This window comes from Ovis canadensis, chromosome 22, assembly GCF_042477335.2.
Source record: "Ovis canadensis isolate MfBH-ARS-UI-01 breed Bighorn chromosome 22, ARS-UI_OviCan_v2, whole genome shotgun sequence".
Classification (NCBI taxonomy): Eukaryota; Metazoa; Chordata; class Mammalia; order Artiodactyla; family Bovidae; genus Ovis; species Ovis canadensis.
The window spans coordinates 51576868-51601770 of record NC_091266.1 but is presented as its reverse complement, the minus strand read 5'-3'; the positions used below and the strand labels follow the sequence as shown (position 1 = coordinate 51601770).

Below are 24903 nucleotides of genomic sequence, written 5' to 3'. Positions count from 1 at the left end.
TTTAAGCTTGAGTCCTTTCACTGGACCACACAACTGGTGGCACACCATGAGTTCTTTTGCATTTAAATCCTGTAATCTAATTAGAAACAGCACAATCATCATAATAACTGCATGCATGTGCGTGTGCCTTGTGTTAAATTAAGTGTTTTTATTATTATGTTTGTATTTTTTCATATTTTCATATATGTGTGTATGTGTGCTAAGTTGCTTCAGTTGTGTCCAACTGTTTGCGACCCTTTGGACTGCAGCCTGCCAGGCTCCTCTGCCTGGAATTCTCCAGGGAAGAATACTGGAGTGGGTTGCCATGCTTCTTCCAGGGGATCTTCCCAACTTAGGGATTGAACTCAGATCTCTTAGGGTTCCTGCAATGCAGACAAATTCGTCACCACTCAGCCACTGGGAAGCCCACTCATATATGAAGAACTTTTAAACATTGCAACAATAACCCCGAAATTGATAGGTCTTCCTTCAACCTGTAAGAGGCTGGAGAGACAAACTGGAGAGACAAAAATCCTATCTTCTTAAATTGTCTTTAATTTAATGAGTGTGTGAAGGACTCATTAAAAAAGAGAGAGAAAGAAATTAAAGTAATTTCTGTCATTACCTTTCAGCATATTTATTGTAAGGAACCTACTTTTCTTAATTGAGAAAAGGAAGTCAAATCAGTAGCTCTTTAAAGAAAGAAAAATATTGTCTCCCTTCTCCCAGAAAATGTAACAGTTATATGCTGGTAAGAGACTAAAGATACAGACAATGGCCAGATAATTTATGAAAACAGAACTCTGGCTCACAGGCTGTAGCAACCTGCATAGGAAACCAACCTCTTCTCTACAATCACCAGCCCAAGAACCCCACCTGCTATGTCAGGCTTATAGGAATCAGACTGCTATCTTTAGTAACAATTCAAGGTGTCAAACAATTATCCCTGTAACAATGAGCCCTGAAAAGTCAGGACTTGATTAATGACTGACAGCTTCCCTAATTTTTGTCCCTGTATTCAACTTAGGACCTACTGCTGCTGCTGCTAAGTCGCTTCAGGCGTGTCTGACTCTGTGCGACCCCATAGACAGAGAAAGGTAAATATATATCCCTAACCAACCATACGGTCTTCCCTGGTGGCTCATATGGTGAAGAATCTGGCTGCAATGCAGAAAACCCGAGTTCGATCCCTGGTCATGAAGATCCCCTGGAGAAGGGAATGGCAACCCGCTCCAGTATCCTTGCCTGGGGAATTCCATGGACAGAGGAACCTGGCAGGCATCCATGGGGTTGCAAAGAGTTGGACATGACTGAGCGACTAAACACACAGCCAACCACATAGGATGCCCACTTCTGGTTAGCCCGCCTCTAGCCTTCCAGCTCTCTGGTGCCAACAGTCTCCAAGAAGCACATACTTGAAGGCCTCTCTTTTTTTTTTTTCCATTATAGAATGTTTGCACACATTTGCCTGTGTCTTAAGTCTTCGCTGGGCTTCCCCAGTGGCTCAGTGGTAAATAATCTGTCTGCATTGCAGGAGATGCAGATTCGATCCCTGGGTCAGGAAGATCCCCTGGAGAAGGAAATGGCAACCCACTCTAATATTCTTGCCTGTGAAATCCCATGGACAGAGGGAGCCTGACACGCTTCAGTCTGGGGTCGCCAAAGAGTCAGACGTGATTTAACAACTGAACAACACGTCTCTGCCACAGTGCAAGCAAGCAATGATGGATGACTCCCTCGCTGGGTAGCAAGTTCTGAATGAGCTGTCTTTTCTTCTAATTTGGTTGGTCTTGGTTTACTGTCACACTGGCAATGAGGAAATAAAGGCAGCTTGAGATCTTTCCTGGATTGTTAAGAAAACGTACATCAAGAAAATCAAAGCAACTTAGAAATGAGGTCTCCGTATCGGTCTTTGAAACAAATGCTTTCTCCTGGTTTAGATTTCGCTAGGAACTTTTTCCTAGTGAGAGGTTTTTCTGGTGATGATCCCACACTCCGAGAGCCACTGGAGAAAGTACTTCCTCCTGGCAGGAGGCTGCGCAGTGGCGCACGCCCCACGTTCCATTAAAATCAGGTCACTCCCGAAGATCATTTTTCAAAAAGTCACACAAATCATCTGATGAAATCCACTTATTGTGTTCTCTAGGCCTAGCACAGTTTCTTGTTATCAAAGCAATACAATTAACTGGGGAACAATTCATTATTTTAGACTGGTGGTCTAAAGGAATTTCATTTACCATGTCAAGATGATGCACAGACGCTACAGGCTAGCAAAATTTACATCAAAATATGCCAGGAGATTCAATACATATGCTGGGGTTTAAATATTTATTATAAGCTTTACCTTTTTGCACTTTTAGTTCTTATATACCAGATACTATGATATTTAGATTATTTAAAATATGAATTATCAACCTTATAAGGGAGAAGGTGCCATCTTCTATCTCCGATTCCATTTTCCATGGCCTCTTGGCATTTTGAACTGGCGCTTGCTAATGGGGAGCGTCAGCAAGGCTGCCCTGGTTTACCAGGGTGGAGCAAGCTGGGAGGAAAGCAGGCTTCTTTGGGGCCATGCACATTTCTTTTAGAACACTGGCACTGTTAAGTAGTCACTGGTTCGCATGGCAAGAGCTACCAGAGATATTTAGAACATGAAGAAGATGCACCCAAATCAGGCCTTTACTCAGCACCTCGGATTAAAAAACTATGTTTTCCTCTTAAATTTAAGAACTTCATTTATCAGTAACATGTACAGACACGCCCCAAAGAGAAAGCAATGGAAATGAGTACCAGCTAAATAATTTAAATGGTAAATATATCCTTCTAAGACCACTAAGTTTGAGATAAAAACCACCAAGGAGAAACATTAGGAATTTGGTTATCTTGAGTAAAACGTTAGCTTTTTCTAATGGAAGTGAAATGGTATTAGTAGGTGCCAGCAGTAACAATCTAATCATAAAATTACTGATGTGTGTATGTTTGTTTTTTTTTTACAATTATGCAGAACAATTAATAAGTACAGTCATAAAATACTGCGCATCAAATGAAACTGCCTTGGAAAGAACACTCTCGCTTTATGTACAAACATCGCACTTCCATTTTACATTTGAACAGAGCCTCAGAAAAGTCATTCATTTCGAAATGCTCTCCTCCCAAGTCTGTGTAAGAGCAGGCACCACTATATATTTTAATTTTCCAAGAAAACAGCTTCATTAGGCGTGAAAGGTTAATTGCAGGTTTAAGTGGAGCTCAGGGAATGGTTCTGGGTCTGTAGTGAATTGCACAGCCTGCTTCAGGAAGACTTGAATGAGCGCTGTAAACTGTTTGCCCCGCTGGAATGTTTTACTACCTCATTTACTATCTGTCTTCTTTTACGGCTTGTATTTGTAGTTCTTCTAAACCTTTAATGGCTACAGTTTTATTTCACTGTAATCAGATTTAAATGGAAATACCATGCTGGGATGTTTAAATGCTTTCCCTCTGATTGTATACAGCTACATACTACTGATCGGAGTCTTGGCTATCCTTCACACGATTAAGAAAGTGACTTTGGGAAACTTTGGTGTGACATAGACTTGTGCTATTGTGCAGACTGAATTTAATATTCAGTGTGGCCACCCTTGCCAACAGGCAACTAGGGCTGGATGCATAATTAGAAAATATGCATTTCCATTTTAATTTGTCTGTTGGAAGGCCAGCACCGCTGAAGTCATTATTAGGCAAAACTCCAAAGGTTACATTGTTGAACAAAAATTGAAATACTTCAAGTGCTGAAGATACTGGAATGACAAATGGACCAGTCATATTTGTCTGAGAGTTAAAGAGAGATTTCCCTTCACCTACTAAAAACCAGTGATAACTACAGATGCCAGTGTTTAAATACAAATGATTATTGTCTTCTGGTTTATAAAATTTTGTTTGGCCTTTAACACATCATAATATTTTAAATTTTCATTTAAATACACACTATAAAATTCCACAAAATGTAATCTTGCTTGAGCACCACAGTGCTGAGCACTGCCTGAATTTTGTATGAACTGTTTCCTCATTGGAATGAGCTGAACAGATTATGGAGAGTACTGTTTCAAGTCATTGTTTAAGGCAAATCCTCCTGGTTCTTCACAAGCAAAGTTTCTCTTAGATCTTTTCAGTTCTGATTTTAATTATATACTAGGAAATTTTATTGACTCATTTGAAATACTTTGTGACTCTTTTTTTAGAGTCACGAACACTGTAAGAACCAGCTTTGCAGCTGCCTCTTCATGCTTTTAAGTAAATTTCTAATTGAGAATTCCATTTCTAAGCCAACAGGGAAAATATATCCTAGTATTTTCTTAATTCAATTAAAAAATCTGTTATATGATAATCCCTTATTTTAAGCCCTAATTATCTTTAATTTAAGAGCATACTGCTTATTGAAGAAACTGAACCAGAGCAGTTTTATAAACATTGCAATATTTTATTTTCCATTATGTAGAGACACTGTATTTTAGCATTTCTAGTAGTATCATGTCATTGTTTGCTTTAGAGTAAATGAAATTATATGTGAAAGTATTTTATAAACTATAGAACATTATACAAAGTGAGCTGCTACTGCTAAGTTGCTTCAGTCGTGTCCAACTCTGTGTGGCCCCATAGATGGAAGCCCCCCCTGCTCCCCCCATCCCTGGGATTCTCCAGGCAAGAACACTGGAGTGGGTTGCCATTTCCTTCTGCAATGCATGAAAGTGAAAAGTGAAAGTGAAGTCGCTCAGTCGTGTCTGACTCTTCGCAACTCCATGGACTGCAGCCCACTAGGCTCCTCCACCCATGGGATTTTCCAGGCAAGAGTACTGACGTAGGGTGCCATTGCCTTCTCCAACAAAGTGAGCTAATCACTGCAATAATAGAATAATAAAGTTTTTTTTTGTGTGTGTGTATGTGAGTGTGTGCTCACTCATATCCCACTGACCCTGTGGACTGCAGGCCGGGCAGGCTCCTCTGCCCATGGAATTTTCTAGGCAAGAATACTAGAGTAAGTTGCTAATTCCTACTCCAGGGGATCTTCCCGACCCAGGACTGAACCTGTGTCTCCTGCACTGGTAAGCGGCTTCTTTAGCCGGGAAGCTCTTTAGCCGGCCATCTGGGAAGCTCAGAATATTAAGATACTACCACCAATAATAAGAAATCACAATCAAATCATAAATGTTCAGAAAACTCCAAATTCCTAAGGATCAAAAAGTTGTTTCAACAGCAGATCACTTCATTCAACTATTATTTCTTGAGTACCTACTATATGCCAGGTACTTACTGCTTTGGTCCATCAGCGTTAAGCTAATAAGACAGACAAGACATAAAAGATTCTGTAGCTCCTGATGTTTACATTATAGTGAATCAAGGTCATGTGTTCTTTTGACTAAGTTACTGTGAGGATTGAATGTGAAGGGCTTACAGAAGTCCCTGGCATATAAAAGCTCAAACATGTCCATCACCATCATCATCATCAACAGTGGGAAGTCTGACGTCAAATAGGAAATCAACAAAACATTGGGTGTTCAAGATTTTGTCTCTATCCTTTAGGCTCATTCACTCAATAAATCACTTAAAAACCAGTATAGCTATCATGTGGAATGAAAAAGGAAGGGGAAAAATTTGATAGAAAGACAGACTTAAAGACTCACAGACAGTATCACTTGGGAACAATACTGTCTGTGAGGTGATACTTTATTCAGAACTGAAGTCAATTATTTTGATACTGTGGATACTAAACATGAGAACTTGCTCATGAACATATGAATGACCTGGGTGTGTTGCCTGCTCATTAAGGAATGTAAAAATAACTGAAAGTGATAATGGCAAAATAGATGAATGACAATAATAAAGAAAACATTATATTCATACTGCTTGTACTATTAAAGACACCACTAATAATTAACTTGCATCCATTTTTTAGAATTAAAAATGCTTTTACATTAATTATCTAGGTTGTTCCTAAAGACTGTTCTGTTGAAGTAGGCCAGGAAGCTATTTTTATCCTTGCTTCACAGATGGCCAGAACAAGCCACAGACTGAATGACTAGTTCAGGCTCACACAGTTGGTGGTCGTGGCGGGACCCGAACCCAGGATTCTAGATCCTTTGACTCTCACTTTGCTCGATTTGTTGCCAGTAGCAGGAAACTTCTGTGTTAGTACAAATGGCTAACACATGATTTTGAACCAAAAGAAAAAGAAAAGAAGAAACGGGTAGGGATTTAAGATCAGTTATGGTCAAAGGCCTTCATTATTGCTAATAGTTATAAAGCATCATCAACTCAATGGACGTGATGAATTGAAGTGCACTCTGGAAGATAGTGAAGGACACGGAAGCCTGGAGTGCTGCATTCCACTGGGTCACAAAGAATCGGACATGACTTAGTGACTGAACAACAACACAGTTATAAAAACAACAATAATAATACAAACAATAACTATTCTGTAAATACTGATATTATATGCCAGGCATTGCCCTCCACACTTTATAGGTATTATTTTATGCATTTATGCACACAGGAGTGGATGACAATACAGGTTAAACCCATCAACATGCATTGAGGGCATATTACAGGCAGTGTGATTGAGGTCAGTTGTTGTCAAAGTGTGAACAAATCAAAGTGAAAGTCGCTCAGTCATGTCCGATTCTTTGTGACCACATGGACTGTAGCCTGCCAGGCTCCTCTGTCCATGGAATTCTCTAAGTCAGAGTACTGGAGTGGGTAGCCATTCCCTTCTCCAGGGATCTTCCCGACCCAGGAATTGAACCAGGGTCTCCTGCATTGCAGGCGGATTCTTTACCAGCTGAGCTAAAGAGTCACTACCAAATAGCATTAAGCGAGGACAACGATATTGTACAAAAGCTCCTAGATTTGCTAACAGTGGCGCAGAAACAAATTCTATAAAGTAGGCATGAGGCAAGAGAGGAAGAAAGATACAGGTGAGATCTGAGCGGTGGGTATGGGGGTCAAAGATTCCCAGGGAAGATGATTTCTGAGCTGAAGTTGAAAGATAAGAAGGAAGTAGTCAGATGAAGACTATTGGCATGAGGAATGTGGTATGTTCTGGGTAAAGGGAACTAAAACACGCCCTGCAGGGAGAGGAAGGATGTTTGCGGAACCTCGGGACATTTGCTATGGGTGGAACATAGGTGTGAATGGAGAATGATCAGAGAGAAGAAAGGGAGTTAAGCAGAAGTGGGTCCACAAACTGGCCTTAGGTGCCAAAGTAGGAAATAGACTTTTAACCTATAAACCAGAAGGAGCCATGGAATGGATTTTAGGACAGGAGAGGCATAATCAGACTTTTCAAAGAGTCACCTTTGAAAAGCATTTCAAAGAGATACCTCTACTGGTACCACGGACAGACTGGAGTGGTGGGTGAGTTTACAGTTATTAAAGCCAGATAAGATAGAGACAGTAAGGAGAGAGAAAATGGGGGAAGAATGGAGACAAGTACATGCATGGCTGAGTCGCTCTGCTGTGCCCCTGAAACCATCACAACACTGCTAATTGGCTATACTCCAATATAAAATTAATAGTTAAAAAATGAAAAAAAAGTAAGGGAGAAAAGCGATGAGCTGGACAGATATTTAAGAGAGATTAATATGGGAGATTAACAAGAGGGAGGAGCCTTGTATGACTTCCAGCTTTCCAGCTTGGGTGGCTGAATGCATACAGATGCTATTTGCTACTATATGAAAGAGGACCAGGAAATATCAGGGTGTGCGGAAGGGGGTGGATCACTTACTCAGTTGTAGACATCCTGAGTTTGATGACCTGTGGAACACCGAGTGGAGATGTCTAGTTGGAGATGCAGGTGTGAAGCCTGGGCGTAAGTCTAGCCCCGTGAGGCTATTTGCATGTATTGAATATGAAGACTTCGTAAACGTATGGATGAGTAAGGCTAGCTGTTACAATAGCTAAATCCTGCCATCTCAATGGCTTAACAAATAGAGATTTATTTCTCACTATATAAAGACTGAGGTGGGAGTCCTGACTGGTGTCAGGATGTGTGAGGGGATGAGGAAAGCATCTAGTCTATGTAGTTCCTCAGGGACCCAGCCTGATGATGCATCACTCTGGGGTTTCCAGAGTGCCTTGAGCACTGAGATACTGGGGTGTGCTTTTTTTTAAGATCTGTTTATTTACTTTTGGCTTCACTGGGGCCTCGTTTCTGCATGCGGGCTTTCCCCAGTTGCAGTGCACAGACTTCTCTCTGCAGTGGCTTGTCTTGTTGCTAAGCATGGGCTGTAGGTGCATGGGCTCACCAGTTGTGGCTTAGCTTCCTCACAACATGTGGGATCTTCCTGGACTAGGGATTGAACCTGTATCCTCTGCATTGCAAGATGGATTCTTAACCACTGGATTGCCAGGGAAGCCCCCTAACTTTTTGGCCAATTTAAAAAACAGTTTTGTTTAAGACATTACATTTTTCACTTACAATACTGTGCTGGTAAATGCAATGTTACGTCCTATCCCTGTGCGCACATTCCATGTTCAATTATCAAGAATGCCCAGTTATTTACTACAGCAGTTCAACTTTAACACTGCCATGAAATGGGGCCTTCAATATTTTGTGAGGTGGCGGGTGGGAGAAGAGAGGGTGAAGAAGGTTCAACCCCTTCTAAACCACCTTGGACCAGAAAAGCGCAAGACGCTGTTTCAATGCCATCAGCTTCCCAGAAACAATTCTGCTTGTTTGAGGGAAGGAGAAATCTTGGCTGAAGGGCCAGCAGCCTCTGCCACTGGAGTGGATAAAGCCTGGTAGAAAGAGAGTAAGAGGGAGAGAAGGACCAAGCAGAAGGCTGGTAATGGAGAAGGGGAGCCCATGAGAAGATCTGAACACCCAAAAACGTAGGAGAAAGACAGGACTGAAACAGTCCACAGACTCTAAGACTAGGCAGTGGCTAGTTACAACCTGTGGCTCCTGTCTCTGTTTGCAATAAATAGCCCCCAAATTCCATGACAACTGTAAGACAGCTGAGTTCGTGGCTTCCAAGTTTTTCTTGATTTGGAATTCAGAATGTCCCCAGAGATTTCTCTTGGAAGGAAGTTGGAGAAGGTGGCTGCTAAGGTCACTTCTGGCTCCATGAATTTATGACTGCAGCTGCCTTTCTCCGGCAGGCCAGCAGTGGGGACCCAGCATCTCTGCTGACCTCCTCTCTCACATGTGTTCTCACGTGACTGCCACAGGCACCACTGTGAAGTCAGGGGACTAGCTGGGTTCAAGATATTCCTTGCTAGAAATCTGCACTTATTTTTGGTAGTTAAGGACTTGGGAAGGAATGGATATACTTCTACCTGAGGGAGAACCACACTGGTAATATCAGGTATGTGTTGTTACTTATTCTTTGTAAGGTGTGGTTTCTACTAATATGATGTCATTGAAGAAACTGGCTCTAAGTCTCACATCAGAGAAGTAAAGAGTCTGTGCGGTGTCAAAGACCAGGCTGGGACTTGATGTTACACCTAGAAGTCTATGAACAAGCTAATAGACTTTTTTTTTTTAGTTTAATTTTCTAATTTTCTAATTCCTCACATTATATTACAATTCTGTCTTTATAACTCTGCCTACCACTCACGACTGGGAGCACCTTGAAAGCAGGGATTACATTTTCATTACCTTTATATCCCAATGCTTAATTTAAGATGGGTGGTTGATAAATATTACTTGCATGAGAACTAAATGGTGTATCACAACGCTCAGTTGCGTCTGACTCTCTGACACCATGGACTGTAGTTCGCCAGGCTCCTCTGTCCAAGGAATTCTCCAGGCAAGAATACTGGAGTGGGTAGCCATTCCCTTCTCCAGGGATTTCCCTGAGCCAGGGATTGAACCTAGGTCTCCTGCATTGGCAGGCAGATTCTTTACCATCTGAGTCACCAGGGAAGTCCACTATTTTACCTTAAAGGTATTTGAAAATACAGGTTGGCCCCCTTCTTATGTTTCCCTGAAAGCAAAAGTCACTCAGTTGTGTCCAACTCTTTGCAACCCCATGGATTATACAGTCCATGGAATTCTCCAGGCCAGAGTGCAGAAGCCTACTGGAATGGGTAGCCTTTCCCTTCTCCAGGGGATCTTCCCAACCCAGGGATTGAACCCAGGTCTCCTGCATTGCAAGCAGATTCTTTACCAGCTGAGCCACCAGGAAAGTCAAGAATACTGGAGTGGGTAGCCTACCCCTTCTCTAGCGGATCTTCCCGACCTAGGAATTGAACCAGGGTCTCTTGCATTGCAGGCGAATTCTTTACCAGCTAAGCTACCAGGGAAGCCCTATGTTTATGTATTTAGTTGCAGAGAAGTTACTGAGAGGAAGGTGGGAATCAGGCATGGCGGGGGAGGGACACCCCAGCACCAGCATGGCTACCATTAACCTATTGTCCAAGAAGGTGACCCAGGGGAAAGTTTCCTGCATGAAGCCGCTGTGCTGCAAAGTGTCCACACCCCTTCCTGAAGACTGGGTGTGCTCATGCCACGAGAGTGAGAGCTACATTCGTGAGCATCGGGCTCGCGGTATGCTGGTCAACATTGTCCCTAAATGGGTTTTAGTATGTGTGGCTGTGTGTACAATACTGAAAACCTGAAACGCCTGCAACATTTGCTTGGCATCAAAGCAATAGCCATTTTCTCCCTGAATGTCTTTGCAGAGACTTTTAATATTTTAAGTCAACTTTGGCAGTACAACCATAAGCTTCCTTTGGTTCCTGGATGGACCACTTCCCCAAAGGAAAAAAATCAGTTCACCTTTCATGTACTGAGATCTTCCTGGAAATTGTGCAAACATAGAGCCAACACAAAAATACAAATGAATCTTTTTAAAGAAACTAGATTACAATTTTAAATCAAGGTTAAACAGTGCTGACTGGTGATGTGAATCACTGCTGCCCATAACGCTTATAAGAGTGTGTGGGAGATGGTTACAAGTAGGGGCTTTCCTGGTAGCTCAGATGGTAAAGCGTCTGCCTGCAATGTGGGGACCTGGGTTTGATCCCTGGCTCGGGAAGATCCCCTGGAGAAGGAAATGGCAATCCACTCCAGTATTCTTGCCTGGAAAATTCCATGGATGGAGGAGCCTGGTAGGCTACAGTCCATGGGATCGCAGAGTCGGACACGACTGAGCAACTTCCCTGACACTTATGTTCTCTACACAGATATTCACTGTTGTTCAGTTGTTAAGTTATATCCGACTCTTTGCAACCTCATGGAGTGCAGCCTGCCAGGCTTTCCTGTCTTTCATTATCTCCCGGAGTTTGCTCAAGCTCATGTCCATTGAGTCAGTGATGCCACCCAACCATCTCATCCTCTGTCACTCCTTTCTCCCCCTGCCCTCAGTCTTTCCAGTATCAGGGTCTTTTCCAATTAGTCGGCTCTTTGCAACAGGTGAAACATCTGTCCTTTCAATGAATATTCAGGGTTGATTTTCTTTAGGGCTGACCAGTTTGATCTCCTTGCTGTCTAAGGGACTCTCAAGAGTTTTCTCCAGCGCCACAATTAGAAAGCATCAGTTTTTTTCAGTGCTAAGCCTTCTTTATGGTCTAACTCTCACATCTGTACATGACTACTGGAAAAACCATAGCTTTGACTACATAGATAAACCCCTGTTGAATATTAAAGGACAAGTTACCAACCAAAACTAAAAAAATTTAGTATTGTCCAAGTGATGTTTCTGCTCCTCTAAGTTCCTAACAGTCAATATTTTAAAAGAAATTTCAACATTAAAAGAAATTGAAAACACGGAACTATATCTGCATAGTCAAAATACTATTTTAACAAACTTCAATGACAAATTTATGCCTTCTATATAAAACTCAGATCCTGGCAAAAATGGGAGGGGAAAAAAACAGATAAAATTATGCAAATCCTCATTTCTAGCCATATAGATAAAATGGATGAGAAAAATGCTATAAAGAATCATGATTTTTCCATTAATATTATTACAAATTGCTTAGACCTTACCAAAAGTTATTAAGGATAACTTAATGGCCAAAGGCATTTTAAGAAAAACAGCTGTGTCTGCAGCCAAATTGATCCTTGATAAATCTCTTTCACTGAAGGAAAGGCAATATAGTTGGACAGTGTATTTCTCAAAACAGACTTTGAACCATTTCTCTGGATATTTGCTAAGTGATCCAGGACCCCAGATAGTACACTTTCTCTCCAGTAATTCAAAACAGGGACTTGGGGGAAGTAGTTTGTTAAAATGACCTCCTTTAATCTCACAGAGGATAGTATAAAAGAAACCTTCACTCTCTGATGCAGTTTTGAGAATCTGACTGAGCACGTCCCATAAATGCTGACCCTGCTGAGTGAAAAAGGTATCAGTTTGCCCTACTTTGCCTTTGGGAGCAATGAAAGTGGCCTCTGAGCCACTGTAAATTGAGAAGTGTCACAAAGAGTCAGCGCTAGTGGAAACCTTTCGAACTCTACAGGCAGGTAAATCATAGAGGGAGCAGCCTTCAGAGTCATCTGGAACTTTCTGATGTTATATCCAGGGGGATAAACATGGCCTTGCATTCACTCCAAGCTATCTCCAGACACAAAGACAATTCTCACACACTGTTCCACAAACCCTGACTACGGTTTCCTAAGTGATCTGCCAAGTGTATTTGTAGAAGGGACGTCTTGCTAACCATAGGTTCCCCAGAGGTGGCGGGAAATGGGTCAAGAGATGGGTGGAGATAGAAATTCTTAATAGCACGTCATTACAGAAGGTCCACTGGAGAATCAGAAGGTCACTTGGGAGAAACGGAAGACTCGGCCCTCTTTATCAGGCATATTCACTTTGGATATTATCTACCTACTTTCAGTAAGGGCCTCAGCTAGCAAGAAGATGAAAAAACTTGCTTTCAGGTCAATAAAGGCAATCTCTTATGATCAATGGTTGATTAGAGCAGGATCTTCTAAGCAGGAGGCTCTGGACTGCATTCTGTAAAAAGTTTGCAAATTAGTCTTACTCCGAGATCTGGGCAAAAGGCCAGTTCACCACCCAGCTGCCGATGACTTTCAACCCAATGGTCGATGAGTTCCCATAATTAGAAGAAAAAGAGAATTCATTTTAAATAATCAAAAGAAACTTACATTTTAAAGGCATTAAATTTAAGAAAAGTATAGAGAAGTACAGCAGAAGTATGGTACTATCAGGTTTTAGAAAGTACATATATTACATCAGATTTGTTTCATATTCCTTATGCTAAACCGGTCACATTAAAGTTGGAGAAATGCTGATTGGAATTATTTGCAAAGGTATTTATGACTTGCCCAAAACAATGTAAAAGAGGATTTTGAAAGGATAAACTATAAATGTCTTATTTATAATTGACTAAATTGAGTCTTCCCTGTGTGTATAAAACTACCTTTTAAAAAGTATTTTGACAAACTGGGATCATAATAATCAAAACAAAAGCAAGTCCTTGATGAATAACTGCAGATTATAATTAATTATATATCATTCTCATTTCACTTTCTAGAGCTGCAAATAGACAATCAGTTGTTTGTATTTCTTTGGTCAAGAGAAAATTGAGAGAAGAAAATAGAGAAGTAAAAATATTGATCTTGAGTTAATGAGCCAAGATGTCAAAGGGCCACCCATTATTTGTAACAGTTAGAATAATTTGCCGGAGAAAGCGATGGCACCCTACTCCAGTACTCTTGCCTGGAAAATCCCATAGACAGAGGAGCCTGGTGGGCTGCAGTCCATGGGGTCGCAAAGAGTCGGACACGACTGAGCGACTTCCCTTTCACTTTTCACTTTCATGCACTGGAGAAGGAAATGCCAACCCACTCTAGTGTTCTTGCCTGGAGAATCCCAGGGATGGGGGAGCCTGGTGGGCTGCCATCTATGGGGTCGCACAGAGTCAGACACAACTGATGTGACTTAGCAGCAACAGCAGCAGCAGCAGCAGGATAATTTGCAAAGGATGGAAAGTCAGCATTACAAAAAAGCAGATCCTAATGCTCCTGACTTAGATGTCTGCTGTCTATCAGCATGACTCTCAGTTGCATGTTTAGAACACTCTTTAAAGGGGATTATAAACAACATTATTCGTAAAAAGCGTTGGGTGACCTGCCTGAGATGGAGGACTATCTTTGTAAAAAATGAACCTACTTGTTTGGCCAGAACTGACACTCAGCTGAATCAATAGCAAAACCAATTCTATTTAATCTAAATAAAAGCAATTGAAGTGGAGGTGACTGAATTGCCTGGCTGTTTGAACCACTCATCTCAGTATCCACTTATGGTGCTCTTCGTGTATTACTAGATCATTTCTGAAGTTTATGATCCAACATGATGAGCTGTTACACTCCAATTCTGAGCATGGCCTTTATTTAGATGTGTAATTAAACATGGCAGAAGCAACGTCGGGGCAAATGTCTAATAAATCTCTAATATTCCTGTGGGATGAAATAGATTATTTAGTAATTTTAAATGACTAAAGTTTAATTTGGGAAAAAGCCTGTTTAGAAGAAGGAAACAGGCCACAGGAGGCCACGGGGAGATAATTTTAAAGTATGGAGCACTGTCATTAAAATGTGAATTCAACATAATCTATCAAATATAGTCACCCCCTTAGGCCAGGTACATGAAGAATTTTCCCTAAGTGTCCCAACATGTCCTATATTTTATTATGCAAGAATGCATGGCACAATCTATGAAAAAATTTTAGCAACTCTACCACCAAACTTCAAGAGGTGCTTCTTTCATAAGTTATTTAACCTTTCTCAAACATTTACATTGGATTGATATTTGAGAAGAAAGGTGAACTGAAAAGAGAAAAAATATATTTTATATACATAAGCAATCTGTTCAACTTTCAGCCTTTAATATACTGACATGTGTTTTGTTCTAGTATTGCTCAAAATTAGCTTTGAGATAAAAGTTCATGTTAATTATCCCATAATGTAATCTAATCACTGCTGACATTTTGAAAGAAGACATTAGGCAGCCAAGACAAACTAAAAAGTGGGTGAAAAACATTACATATGTTCATCATGGGAAGCCAGTGGTTCTCCTCCAGGAGTTCATTTTTCTCTTAAACTAAAACCCTGGAGGCAAGATAAACTAACTGGACCCTGTGACATTTTTAAGCATGGGTTCCTTCATATTTGGCACTTCTCTGGTTCTTAAATGATGAGACAAAAAGATTTTTTGGATGCATTTCAGCTTTAATTTCATCGTTTTATCGATTTTTATGACTTTAAGTATGACATAAAACTAAGATAGGATGTGTCAACAATTTCCCTTTCTCAATTTAAATGATTAGCTCTAGAGTTAAGTAAAGATTAAATCTAAGCTGGCACTACCTTTTGAATTTAGTGAATACTGCAAACTTTAATATAAAAAAACAGGTACTTTTGTTATTACACAAAAATTCCTAAATCCCAGTATGAAGTATGTGCAACCAAACTTAGCATCTGCAAATTTTTTTCTTTTAAAAAACTTAAGCATAAATGAGTTCCTCTAGTTTATATTTATTGTCAATATAAAAAAATTGAAATTTCTTCTCACTGAACTGAATGAAATAAAAACAAGCATAAATGCAGTTATAATACAAATGCAAAAGAAAATACTGACTTAAAGAGTGTCTTGTGTTCTTCAGGATAAGTATTTAGAAAATGAGGTTTGTGGGACTATGTGAGTCTGGAAATGACTTTATTTATTACAATCCTATTGAAATGAATTTAACAATTTTAAAAGGATGAAGGACTCAAGTTCACAGGACAGGTTTCTAAAATCATCCTTAAAATCTTATCCTACTAATAAAGATGCTTTTCACACATAAACACAGACATATATGCATGAAGTATTAGATTAAGTCCTAAGAACCAACAAGTTGCAAAATATTCTATTAAATATATACTAGTTCTGTTTGTACTATCAATATGAACAGAAGCAAAATACTTTCTATGTAAAAAAAAGAAAAAGAAAAAAAACCCTTTTATTTCTGATTTTGATAAAAAATATTCAAACAAGGAAAACAGTAAAACAGTGATCATTAAAAACTAAATCTGGGACCCTTGGTTTGAGATAATTAACTAATCAATAGACAATTCTTCAGGGATACACAGGACCAGACATTTATTAAGGAAATTCTTAGAATTTCATACAAGGTAATTAATACAAGCTTCACTATAGAAAATTATATTTTAATAACTTTCTATGCAAGTTATATGAATTTTATGTAAGGCAAAGCTTATAAAGTTTAAGATTTTCTTTCCAGTCAAGTTATTAAAATTTGTATTTGAATATAGTTCCTTTCATTACCATTAAATCAGTTAGCTCTAATTTATGAAAAAGGATTGCTAAATTTTACCACAATAGTTTGCATGGCTTTGATTTGCATTTGTGGAAAAAAAAAACACAATAAATTAGTTTACTGCTTGGAAAGAATTTGACAAATGCATTAATCATGAAGAAACTGAATTCAGTTTTCTTCACTCTTTCTCACGAAGATAGATGTAAGGTAAGAGACTACTGATTTAACATTCTTGAAGCAAAATGAGGTGTAATGATAATAGACATATTCATAGAACTAGGGAATTTTGGAGCTGGAAGGAATCTTAGAAATTCTCTGGTTTAACAAATGGGGAAAGAACAATTTCTTCTCCAAAACTGTTCATGGAGCAGGGTAGTGAAGAGGGTGTATTCTCATTTTCTCCACTGGAAACCAGCACAGAAGTTAGAATTATTCAAGTGCTAATTTGGCTTTTAAATGACTTCAGTTCCTCCTGAGCCATGCTACTTCCCATCCCTAAGGTTTAAGAGTATAGTCTGAGCTGAGAGATCATGCTGAATCATAACTTGAAATACCTACTGTAGAATTTAGATTTTTAAAAACTAGCATGGAAACAGCACTAAAACTGTTCCTGGCATCTACATGGTGCACTGATTCCTTTGACAAGTTAATGAAATATTGTCAAATACATTTACAAGCTTGTATCACTGTGAAATGGTTTGGATAAAGAAACATTCAACAACAGTCTTTACTTTTTGTAATGGTACTGCAAATATTTCTATAATTTTGCCATTTGTCTTTTTACTTTGTTTTATTTCTCTTTTAGCATCAAACTTTTGTTTTCAGATGTAGTTTCAAGTTGCAAATCATCTTTAGAACTCCTATGCTTATGTGCTGTTTGAAAAAGCCTCTCCTACTTAGACTGTCACAAGGCATTCCTATGTTATTTCTTATACCTTTTTTAAATTTAAATTTTGGTATATATTTTTTTAGTACAAAGATTACTAAAAGCAACAGGAATCACTATTCTAAACAAATGTTCAAAATTTTTCAATGAAATGTAATTATGCTTTTGATCCCCTACATATGTATTATATATGTGTATATATGTATATTTACATGTATGCGTGCTAAGTCGTTTCAGTTGTGTCCCACTCTTTGCGACCCTATGAACTGTCCAGGCTCCTCTGTCCATAGGGTTCTCCAGGCAAGAATACTGGAGTGGGTTGCGATGCCCTCCTCCAGGGGATCTTTCCGATGGAGGGCTCAAACCCATGTCTCTTTCGCCTTTGGAACTGGCAGGCAGGTTCCAGCTGGGGAAGCCCATACATATACATTAATTACTGAGTTGCATAAAGATGTTGATATAAAAAGTTAAATCATGGAACCAATTCATCATAGTCACTTCACCACTATTAGAAACCTTTCAATCCTTAAGTAAAGACTTTGGACAAGAAAATACTGTAAGTGCCTACAGAATAATCTTAACAAAGAATCGAAAAGCTTTTTAAGATTCACACATTATGTTGAATTATGGAAATAACTGATATTCTCCTTTTACTGTGAGGGAAGGAAACATTACTATCTTAAGGAGAGAAGAAAGGAATCCATGTGCCCACTTACCACACATGAGTTGTGTTTTCCTTGTGCTAAATTATTTTTACTCCATCGGTTCTTTGTTTCCATAGAAATAAATTTAATTTCTTCTTCTCTAGGCCTACAATTATTTTATCTATATGTTATTCTTCAAATAGGAGAAGGAAATGGCAACCCACATATAAAAGAGCTTGCCTTACTTCTCATTAGTTAAAAAAAATTTTAATCTGTTCTTATACTATCACAGATATCAATATGGAAAAGAGTATTTTTTTGCTAGAGATAATCCTACTGACTTTTCAGAAAGAATATTACCCTGGTTATTTATTTATATATGTAGAAGGGTTGTTGCTGTTTAATCGCTAAGTTGTGTCTGACTTTTTGCAAGCCTCTGGACCATAGCCTGCCAGGCTCCTCTGTCCATGGGATTTCCCAGGCAAGAATACTGGAGTGGGTTGCCATTTCCTCCTCCAGTGGATTTTCCTGACTCAGGGATTGAACCCAGGTCTCCCGCATTGCAGGTGGATTCTTTACTGTCTGAGCCACCAGGGAAGTCACCTTAGAAGGGTCACATTATCTTAAATTATAGTTAATTTTGATGGGCTATTTATCCTCTGAATATTTTAATGATATCAATTCTAACTAAATGATTACAGACAAACCACTCTTCATTCCATTTTTTTAAGTAAAATGTACAAATCCCAGTGGACAAAATGTACTGTTTCTCTAAAAGATAAGAATTAAAGTAAAAATATTCTCCCAAGCTCAGGCAATGCCAAACTGCCTACATATACCCACAAAATTTTTCACTTCAGGTAAACTTGGAGCCCAAAATATCTAGTGGGAATGTGAGACTGGGTTCAGAGAAGTTTCAGGCCCAATCCAGCACTATGTCACCTACAAGCCCTGGGTAGTAAGGCGGACAAGCAGCCTCATTCAGCCAAGCAAACCTTAGCCCTGATACTCCAGGTGGGTCCAAACCACTAAGACAGGGAGCGGACGAATGTTTAAGAAATATTGGGTTGGCCAAAAGGTTCATCCAGGTTTTCTCCCTGTAACATCTTATGGGGCCGGGGAACCCTGAATGAACTTATTGGCTAACCCAATACTTTCACTCATAGGTTTGAAAATAGAAAGTTTTGGTTAACCCTGAATTACTCACAACGTTCAGGTGATCTCTTTTTATTTGACAATATTTGAAAATGCAGTTATCAAGAGGTTATTAGGATAATTTTACCTCAATATGAGGGGATTCACTAATGTTTTATACTGACGTGCTTCTTAGAAAATCAATTTCTGCTTGAAGTGTTCACATCATATTTCTCCTGGTACTGATGCTAGGTGTACACTCGCGGCACCTGCTGCTTGCTGTTGTCAACGCCTGAGCCATCTCCTTAAGATTCAAGCCCTTACTATTAAGAACAGCTGCAGCCAGAAGGTAAATGAGGACGGTATTCTTCAAACTGCAGCACAGAACAAGCTGGAAACGTGGAGGCAGAAGGTATTCAAGAATGAAAGAACCTTAACATTAAAAGATGTTGTAGCATGAGCCTCCTACTCATCCTTTTTTTAAAAAAGGTGCTAATTACTACAATTTTCTTTTTATCCTTTAATGCATATTAGTTAGTATGCTGATACACACTTTTGAGAATACTACTGCTTAGCTACACCCGTAACTTTGAGACTGAATGCAATTATGATTTTTTCTTCCTTTTGTCATTTATTCTTCTTTTAAAAACACTCCTTTTTGTTCCTGGTTTCCTTTACTTTACAGAGCAGGTGGTTTCATGGCTGGTATTTGCATTCTTGATTAAATAACTGCATTATCTAAACCATCTTCTAGTTTTCAGGAACCTCCTTTTGGGAAACTACAATAATGTCTATTAAAATTTCTCTAATACTCTCTTAGTCTGTGACCAACTTAGACTGTCATATCAGTACCTGATACTGTGAAACTTGGAGGAAATTTCAAATGGTTTCAATCATCATTTCTGTTATTGTGCTATTCTGATCTCCTCATTTTGGTTAACAGATGATTTATATTTCAATATCTTCCATATATACATCAGTTATAGAAAAAAGCATTGATATTTATTCTTAACATCTTCATTTTTCTCTTAAATTTTTTTTGCAACTTCAGTAGCAATATTTAGAAAACACTGAGTTTATATGACTTCGTTTTATGTATACTGATTAGAAAAGCTCACTCTTTTATAAATGTTTCCATCTAGGGTTACGAAGGTGATTTTTTTCCAAAAGTACAGTGGAAATGAATCCAGATTTTTGGTTAACAGTGGACGGTCACTTTAAGGGACAGTTTAAAGCCACTCCATGCACTTTGGGGCTGGTCTGCCCCTTCTAAGTGTTCCTCCTGAGCATCTCTAGCACATGAGTCTCATGCCAGATCTGACTACCTGGGCTCTTGTGCCCTCCTTGGCCTCAGAGTTCTAATGCAGATAAATAATCAGAGTCTTCCCCAGCAGGGATGTGTGAGTCTCAGAATGACTGTCTTACTATTACCCCTTTCTGTCCATAATCTGGCTTTTGCCATTTCTTTGGAGGGGCTTGTGATAACTTTAGGTTGAGTTCCATCGGTAGTGGCAATGGTGACTGGGATGAAGACAAAATATGTTTTAGCACAATTCCTCAGGTGTGCTAGCATCAGATTGAGGTTCTGTTCACCAACGAGCCCAGAGGAGAGATCAGAGAACAGCATGTGTCAGAACACAACAACTCTCAACACTGACATTCAAATCATCGCATCCTCATGAGAGGAGGGATCTGGATGGTGGGGTCTATGGTGACTATGGGAGAAGCACAGATCTCAGATTCATTGTGCTTTGTTGTAGCTTTGGTGCAACATTTTTTATGGCATGAAAGTGAAAGTGAAGCCACTCAGTCGTGTCCGACTCTTTGCAATCGTATGGACTGTAGCCTGCGAGGCTCTTCCATACATGGGATTTTCCAGGGAAAAGTACTGCAGTGGGTTTCCACTTCCTTCTCCAGGGTATCTTCCCAACCTAGGGATCGAACTGAGGTCTCCTGCATGGCAGGCAGATTCTTTACCATCTGAGCCACAAAGGAAGCTCATCACTTTCACTTTGTATGGCACGGGTGACAGCTATTATCTGCATCAGAAATATAAAACTGAAAATGTTACTGCATATTAAAAAAAGAGAGATCCCTTAGCTTGCTAATAATAGTGCATTACTTTCAAGCTCTCCACTGACTTAAAGCTTTGTCTCTTTACTCTCCAGTTGAATGAGATCTTATATTTCATTGGGTTTTTCTATTACTATTTTTAGGAAAAACTATTTTTAGTTTTCAGAATCAAGCTGACATCCTAGCTAGCATACCTGGGAGGAATGATCACTGATTTGCCCATTATTGAATGGGTCAAAAATATGGACTATTATGTACCAAGATATATATCATTCTTACAAACTGACAGTGGCCCAGGCACCATCCTGAACACTTGAAAACATTAACTCTAACCCTACCAAAACTCTGCAAGGTAGTTGTTATTAATATTACCTTATTTTACAAACAAGAAACCTTAATCCTGAAAGAAAAAGTTACTAACTCACAGTAAATGGCAGAACCAGGACTTGAATCTGGGTCTGATTGTCACTCTACTTTGCCTCTCAACACATCTGCAATGATTGACAGCAATGGTTCTCAATATGCAATGTTTGATTACAGCTATGAGTAGTCATATCATTTCACTTATTAAAGACTCTCCAAGAATTGTTCAGGTACAAATGCAGATTGTTATCAGTGTCTTTTTGGTGAGCTTTTGAACAACTGTGGAAAGATGATAAGCCAATAAAGGTATAATCTGCTATCAACTTACCTGCTGGTTCTATTTCTGGAAAAATTCAGTAGATAGTAAAAACCATTTAAAATTGAGTTCAATATAAAACAGAAGTTCTAAGTTCAGACAATTTAAAACAGTTTTCGTTTTTACCTTCATGAATGTCTGTCTAGCAGGGTCCTCTAAACTGGTGAGGGAGTTAGGATGATTCTTTGCTGGGTGGCACTGTCCATGTTCTACAGGGCATCTAGGCCCTCTGTATCCTGAAGCTATCTGCCTTTCTAGTGGCCCCAATCATTATGAAAATCCAGTGTACTACAGATGTCTGGAAAAATCCTAGGGGGCAGTATTGCCCCCACTGAGAATCACTGCTGTCAATGTGTTCCTTTGGTCCAGGTATGAAAAATAATAGTGGTAGACCAAGGCTTATTCTCCCATTTTAAGGGCTATTGAAATAAATAAGGAATTCTCATCTAACTCCTTGAATTTTCTTTTCTTTTTTTTTTTTACTTCAGGATAACACTTTATACCTGACCAGTAATGCTAAAGAAGCTGAAGTTGAACAGTTCTATGAAGACCTACAAGACCTTCTAGAACTAACACCCCCCAAAGATGTCCTTTTCATTATAGGAGACTGGAATGCAAAAGTAGGAAGTCAAAAAGTACCGGGAGTAACAGGCAAATTTGGCCTTGGAGTACAGAATGAAGCAGGGCAAAAGCTAATAGAGTTTTGCCAAGAGAATGCACTGGTCATAGCAAACATCCTCTTCCAACAACACAAGAGAAGACTCTACATATGGACATCATCAGATGGTCAGTCAGACTGATTATATTATTTGCTGCCAAAGATGGAGAAGCTCTACATAGTCAGCAAAAACAAGATTGAGAGATGACTGTGGCTCAGATTATGAACTCCTTATTGCCAAATTCAGCCTTAAATTGAAGAAAGTAGGGAAAATCACTAGACCATTCAGGTATGACCTAAATCAAATCCCTTAGGATGATACAGTGGAAGTGAGAAATAGATTCAAGGGATTAGATCTGATAGACAGAGTGCCTGAAGAACTATGGATAGAGGTTCATGACAGGAGGCCATCCCCAAGAAAAAGACCATCCCCAAGAAAAAGAAATGCAAAAAGGCAAAATGGTTGTCTGAGGAGGGCTTACAAATAGCTATGAAAAGAAGAGAAATGAAAGGCAAAGGAGAATGCAGAGCTCCAAAAAATAGCAAGGAGAGATAAGAAAGCCTTCCTCAGTGATCAGTGCAAGGAAATAGAGAAAACAATAGAATGGGAAAGACTAGAGCTCTCTTAAAAAATTAGAGATACCAAGGGAACATTTCATGCAAAGATGGGCACAACAAAGGACAAAAATGGCATGGACCTAAAAGAAGTAGAGGTATTAAGATGAAGTGGCAAGAATACACAGAAGAAATGTATAAGAAAGAGCTTCATGAACCAGATAAGCATGATGGTGTGATCACTCACCTAGAGCCAGACATCCTGGAATGTGAAGTCAAGTGGGCCTTAGGAAGCATCACTTTAAACAAAGATAGGGGAGGTGATGGAATTCCAGCTGAGCTATTTCAAATCCTAAAAGATGATGCTGTGGAAGTGTTGCACTCAATATGCCAGCAAATTTGGAAAATTCAGCAGTGGCCACAGGACTGGAAAAGGTCAGTTTTCATTCCAATCCCAAAGAAAGGCAATTCCAAAGAATGCTCAAACTACTGCACAATTGCACATCACACACGCTTGCAAAGTAATGCTCAAAATTCTCCAAACCAGGCTTCAACAGTTTGTGAACCATAAACTTCCAGATGTTCAAGCTGGATTTAGAAAAAGTAGAGGAACCAGAGATTAAATTGCCAACATCTGTTTGATCACCGAAAAAGCAAGAGAGTTTCAGAAAAAAATCTATTTCTGTTTTATTGATTATGCCAAACCTTGACTGCGTGGATCACAACAAACTGTGGAAAATTCTTCAAGAGATGGGAATACCAGACCACCTGACCTAACTCCTGAGAAATCTGTATGCAGGTCAAGAAGCAACAGTTAGAACTGGACATGGAACAACAGTTGGTTCCAAATAGGCAAAGGAATACATCAAGGCTGTATATTATCACCCTACTTATTTAACTTATATGCACAGTACCTCATGAGAAATGATGGACTGGATGAAGCACAAGCTGGAATCAAGATTGCCAGAAGAAATATCCATAAACTCAGATATGCAGATGACACCACCCTTATGGCAGAAAGCAAAGAAGAACTAAAGAGCCTCTTGATGAAAGTGAAAGAGGAGAGTGAAAAAGTTGGCTTAAAACTCAACATTCAGAAAACTAAGATCATGGCAACTGGTCCCATCACTTCATGGCAAATAGATGGGGAAACAGTAGAAATAGTGACAGACTTTACTTTCTTGAGCTCCAAAATCACTGCAGATGGTGACTGCAGCCATGAAATCAAAAGATGCTTGCTCCTTGGAAGAAAAGCTATGACCAACCTAGACAGCATATTAAAAAGCAGAGACATTACTTTGCCAACAAAGATCCGTCTAGTGAAAGCTATGGTTTTACCAGTAGTCATGTATGGATGTGAGAGTTGGACTATAAAGAAAGCTGAGCACTGAAGAATTGATGCTTTTGAACTGTGGTATTGGAGAAGACTTTTAAGAGTCCCTTGGACTGCAAGGAGATCCAACCAGTCTATCTTAAAGGAAATCAGTCCTGAATATTCATTGGAAGGACTGATGCTGAAGCTGAAACTCCAATACTTTGGCTACCAGATGTGAAGAACTGACTCATTGGAAAAGACCCTGATGTTGGAAAAGATTGAAGGCAGGAAGAGAACGGGATGACAGAGGATGAGATGGTCAGATGGCATCACCGACTAGATGGAGTTTGAGTAAACTCCGGGAGTTGGTGATGAACAGGGAGGCCTGGCATGCTGCAGTCCTTGGGGCTGCAGAGTTGGACACGACTGAGTGACTGAACTGAACTAACTGAACACATTACACCAAGTCACTGTATACAGTATCAAGAATATATATAAAATATAAGAAAGTGAAGTGAATGGGTTAGTCACTCAGTCGTGTCTGACTCTTTGTGACCCCATGGACTGTAGCCCGCCAGGCTCCTCTGTGCATGGAATTCTCCAGGCAAGAACACTGGAGTGTGTGGCCATTTCCTTCTCCAGGGGATCTACTATCTGAGCCATCAGAGAAGTCCTAATATAACAAAGTACCCTCAAAAGTAGATGTTTAGAATA

General features: G+C 39.5%; 1 protein-coding gene and 1 long non-coding RNA gene across 4 annotated transcripts in view; one reads left to right on the top strand and one right to left on the bottom strand.

The window, feature by feature from the left end:
- ATRNL1 (attractin like 1) overlaps positions 1-24903 on the bottom strand; it is an 809337-nt gene that overhangs the window by 9229 nt on the left and 775205 nt on the right. The window lies entirely within an intron of this gene.
- LOC138427646 (uncharacterized) lies at positions 9180-22907 on the top strand. Its single transcript, XR_011252102.1, has 3 exons — positions 9180-9320; positions 19162-19398; positions 22150-22907. It is a non-coding gene; the product is annotated as an uncharacterized lncRNA (long non-coding RNA).